This window comes from Phodopus roborovskii, unplaced genomic scaffold (assembly GCF_943737965.1).
Source record: "Phodopus roborovskii unplaced genomic scaffold, PHOROB, whole genome shotgun sequence".
In the NCBI taxonomy this organism is placed as follows: domain Eukaryota; kingdom Metazoa; phylum Chordata; class Mammalia; order Rodentia; family Cricetidae; genus Phodopus; species Phodopus roborovskii.
Window position 1 is genome coordinate 15,325,473 of NW_026126525.1, and position 5,104 is coordinate 15,330,576.

Below are 5,104 nucleotides of genomic sequence, written 5' to 3' on the forward strand. Positions count from 1 at the left end.
TGTGCTTAGTGGATTGTTTTGTTGAAATAATACAGGTTATAGAAATTATGAAAACTAATTTTGGAATTTACTTATAAAATGTTTTGTAACAAAATAATGTCAATCTCTAATGAGATTAAGAATTCATCTTTATATAACTCATTCCATGTTTTTAAAACCCTGGTTTATTCATAAAATGTTGTTCATTTTAGCTGTGACCCAGTTGTGAACCATTTGTTATGTGTTTTTTTTTTGTTTTTTGTTTTTTAGACTTGTACACCTTTTACCATATACATAATAACACAATTTATACATAATATCTTGGAGTGGTTCACCCTGGAAAAAGAGTTTGAAGAGGTAGCTTAAAAAAAAAGGAAAAAAAAAAATCAATACAACAAAATCACCCTCTTCCTCCCTCCCCTGTCCTGGTTCCTCTCAAGAGACCATCAACTGCTTGGTCCCTAGGGTCCTTCCCAACTGGTTCTGATGGGTTATTCTAAACACAAATTCAGGTAAGTGACAAAATGCTGATGGGCTTGTACACACAGACACAGACACACACACACACACACACACACACACACACACACACACACACACACGCACACCAAATGTAAGATTCCTAGATGAAGAAAGGGAAAAGGCAACTCCTAGCCCTTGAGTGTAGGCCTCTCCTCAGGGTTATGAACATTGTGTCTCCTTCACCTGAGAAGGAAGGGCTCAGCTGGGGTGGGAGGAGGAGGGAAAGAGACAAGGGTAGGACTAGGGTCTTCTGAAAACATGGAGTGTCTCTGACCTGTGACCAGATCAAATGAGTCACAAAAGCAACAGCATGAGAACATAATATCCTATGCCTTGGGCATGAAAATTTGTGTTTTTTCCTGTTTAAAAGAAGAAGAAAAAAAGAAAGTAAAAGAAAACCAACAGCAGATGGGTCCTGGGCAGAACCAGCAGGTGCATGTAGGGACAACCTGGGGGCGGACCTGGAGCCTCCCCTTCCCCTTCTTTTGTCCAGCGTCACCTCCTTCTCTGCCTCTCCCAGAGTCGGACCTATCCACACAGCACAGAATACCGGACAGAGGTCCCAGACACACATCAGAGACACAGCGTGGCAGATGCTGTGAAGTTAGGACCTGGGTGGTGGCAGTGGGGTGAGCTTTGTACAGCAGGAGTGGTTCCTGGCTGGGGTCCATGGCTTGCACAGTGCCCACAGTGATGAGAGCCATCAGAGATGAGGCAGTCTGGTCCCCAGGGGAGACAGCACCTATTGACGGTAGTGGTTGGGGACATCTGCAAACATGTACTTGAGTCTGTAGGCCTCGGCCAGCAGCAGCCCGATCTCCTCATTGCCTTAGTTGATGGTTGGCAGGTTTGGCAGCAGCATGAGGAGGCCCTGGAAGTCTTCCTCATCCAGAATCTCCTTCCTCCACTTGATCAAGAAGGCAGCACACACAGTAGAGATGGAAGTGTGAGAACCCTGGGTCCTGTACAGCAGCTTGCTCATGCACCAGAAGCTGTCAGTTTCAATGCTTCGCAGCATGTCCTGAGACAAGTTGGTCACATCAAAGTTCTCCACATCCTCTTCCATGTATTCTGAGAGGAATACGACAAAGAATGGAGTGACTAGGTCATTAATGCCCTGGACGTGACTGCTGGTGGGGTGTCGGATGGCTCAGATAAAGAGAATCCTTTCAAAGATCTCCTGGACGAGCAGCTGCTGGAACAATGGAATGAGAGGTATTTACCTGGAGATAGCCCTATAGTAGTCTCCAGGTGACCAGTCGAACTTCCCTGGGAACACCTGGCCAGCTCCACTTACTCAATTCATCAAGTCAGTGTTGTGGCTGGAAAGCAGCTGCTGAAACTTTGCTAGGCGGGTTTTCTCCCGGACCATCATTCGAGGAGCCCCAGAAGCATTCTGGTCTGAGATCCAGGCAACAAGGGGGATGATGGGCTGGAGAGGGAGAGACTGCTGTTTGTGGAGTGGGTTCCTCAGGCACGTGTCACCTGAGGGGATTTGAAGACAGATCACGGATCAGGCACCCTAGGGCCTGCTCAGGCCATGGTATGGCACCTTCTTCAGGGCAAGCAGCTGGACCTGATGTACTGCCTGAGGATCCAGCTCAGGGGCCGCAAGAGGATGAGGCCCAGCAGGGCTCTGCTTCCATGCAGAGGACAGCTGTGGCCAGCTGACTGTCCCAGAGCCAGCCAACTCCAGATGTTGCAGGAACTTCTGAAAATGTGTGTGGTGAAACCAAGGGGACTCCTTCTACCTTAACCTGTACCTCTCCTCAGTGCCTCGGGGGAGTGTGGTGGCCACCCAGCCTAAGTCAGAGAGTTCTTTACCCCTCCACGCACCACAGAGTGCATGAAAGGCTAAGTCCTGACCCTACAGAGCACACTGGCTACCCTCTACAGCCAGGCACAGCCACAGCCTGCCTTTGGCCCACCAGGAGCCAGCCCTTTGAGGTGGTAAGTTCTGGCTTCAGGCAACCCAGTGTGAGCATTGGTCCCTCTGTGCCCCACATTCCCCACTCAAATGAACCAGCTTTGGATTCTGCCATGTTACCACTGATACAGTAGAAGTACCAGGAGCTGAGCTCGGTGTTCTGCTGTTGAGGTCTAATGGGGGGAGGAGAGGGTCTGCAGTGCAGGACTAGCACTCACTTGCTATGTAGAAGGCACCATGCTGTCCATTTCAGCATGCTCTCTCGAATGACCTGTATAATGCCTGCTAAGAATGTATAGCTATTTTACAGAAGAATGAACAGAGGCTAAGGAAGCTAACGTGATGCCTTGGGGCTGTCTGACTCCTCCACTCTTTGTAATTTATTGCCAAAAGAATTTTGGGGGACAGTCCTCTCAAGGCTGGGTCACATTCTTCAATATCTGGGCCTTAACATTCAAATATTAACCATTTAATAGGAACTAGCCAGCATTGCAGAAGCTTGCGATAGCTACCATAGGCACCTGGCTGGGATGCCCATGGTGACAAGTGGGGCCTAGAAAAGGCAACCTTGCAGCAAAGCTTAGACAGATGGGAATCTCTAGCATCCACTGTTTACAGACAGAAGCATACTGAGGGAACTTCCACAGGGGGACATGTGGAGGACCCAGCTACCCAGGGTAGCCTGCAGGGATCATGGCAGGGGCCATCCTGTCACTGGGAACCTCAGTCATAGCTTGAGCCACCTGGTCAATCAATGCTGAATGCCTGTCTCAGACTGGCACTGTGGGTTTAAGCTGGACCCTGTGTCAGCAAAGGCAAATGACAGAATTACAGTAAAGATCCTATAGCCAAGCTGCATGCCCTCGTGCAAGGTCTGAGCTGTGAAAGAAACTCAGAGCCTGAGGTAGGCCACACTCTGAGGCTTTGACATCCTCTGTCCTTTATGCTCATGACCTGTGAGCCTTTTTAAATGTAGTCAGGACAAGAACAATCCCCTGCCCAGGCAATTTGCTTTCATAAAACCCTTTGGAGCAACATTAAGTACAACAATGAGTCCTTAAATGTACACAGAAAGTCTCAGACATCCAAAGCCACCATCACCCCAATAGTAACTGAGACTAGTTTCCCAGATTAAGAAAATAAAACAGCCAGGTGGTGGTAGTGCGGCCTTTAAGTCCAACACTTGGGAGGCAGAGGCAGGTGGATCCCTGTGAGTTCAAGACAGCTAGGGCCACATAGAGAAACCCTGTCTGTGATGCTTGGGGGGGTAGGGGGTGGAGATACAGAGCAGAGGGGTGGTGGTAAGAAAACAATACAAATAGATCTTTCCTCCCTGCCACCTGGTGGGCAGTGACCATCAGGTAGCTGCAACCTGGTCCTGCAATGCATGCTTTTTGCATCACAGAAACAGGGAAAAGACTTCCAGAGGTGGGCAGCTGTTCCCCAGGGCTGAGGAGGTAAACCATTTGTGAACTCTGTTACTGATACCTTTAAATACATTTAGTCAGTACTTACAAACCTGACCAGGCCTAAAGAAATATGCAAGAACCTCCCCAAGGAAAAGCAGTGGATGCCACTACAGGGAAAGGGAGAAAACTGGAAGAATGGCAGGGAATGTTTCTATGCTAGGAAGTAAAGGCCCAGTGGGGAAGGCAGGGACAGCCAGTGACCAGTTAGGCTTGCTGATGTTCTACTTCAGGCTTGAGGGGTTTTCTTTTATTGTGTTGTTGTTTTAAATCGTTCCACAAAGATCTGTACAGGAACTTCTTTTTCTCTAGCTGCCCTCTACTGAGAGGCTGAGGCTATGGGGACAGGAGAGACTCACTGGAGTTTCAGGACAGCTGGGCCTCACTGATGGACTTTATGAGACCTTGTAGCTGGCAGGGACGTCTGATGTCGATTGCGACCGTTCAGGTTTTACCCTCAGCTTGCTGTGGTTCTCCAGGACTTGGGCCACAGCTGCCAAAGCCACTTTTGAGTTCAGAGTTTGGAAAGGAGGTGAGGAAAAGTCCTCTTCCTCGTCATCGCCTATGTCCCAGGCATCACTGGTATTCTGGGCAAACTCGTGGAAAATAGAGGCCTTGTTGTTCTTCAGAGGAGCTGAGTTGACTTTCGACCTTTGTTTGATGATGAAGTTTTTGGTGAGCCGAGGATCCAGCAGAGGGTGCTGAGCTCCATGCACCAGCTGAATGCTCCCCAGCAGCTGGCAGCTTGGCGCTCCTCTTCCAGAACTGCTTGCTGTTCTCGGAGGCCCCAGGGAAGGCCTGGTCTGCGGGTCACCGGGGCACCTTGCAACAGGCCCCCAGGACCCCGCAATCTGAGGGCCAACCCAGGCTGCTTCCCCGCCACCACCACCGGTCACCCGCTCCCAGCTCCTGGGGGCGCCATCTTGAATGTCTTGTTATGTGTTTTGTCTCTCTATTTACTTATATATTTGACACTTGAATCTTTTTTCTCAATGACATTGATAGTTTGAACAACGAGACCAACTGCTGTGCCTTTTTTCCCCCAGAAGGAGATGTAAGAACAATTTCTATCTCTTTATTCAGAATCTTGTAATTGTATCACATAAGATTGTTAACATAGAGTAAACTTTAAAGTTATGATTCAATTTCCAGAGGGTTTGGTCTCTGAAGTATTTTCAGAAGTTGTCTTTGAGTTTGATTCATGTTTCCC

At 48.7% G+C, this 5,104-nt stretch overlaps 1 pseudogene; it reads right to left on the bottom strand.

The window, feature by feature from the left end:
* Positions 1-1,330: 1,330 nt before the first annotated feature.
* Positions 1,331-4,816, bottom strand: LOC127232453 (TBC1 domain family member 22B-like; annotated as a pseudogene).
* Positions 4,817-5,104: the final 288 nt, after the last annotated feature.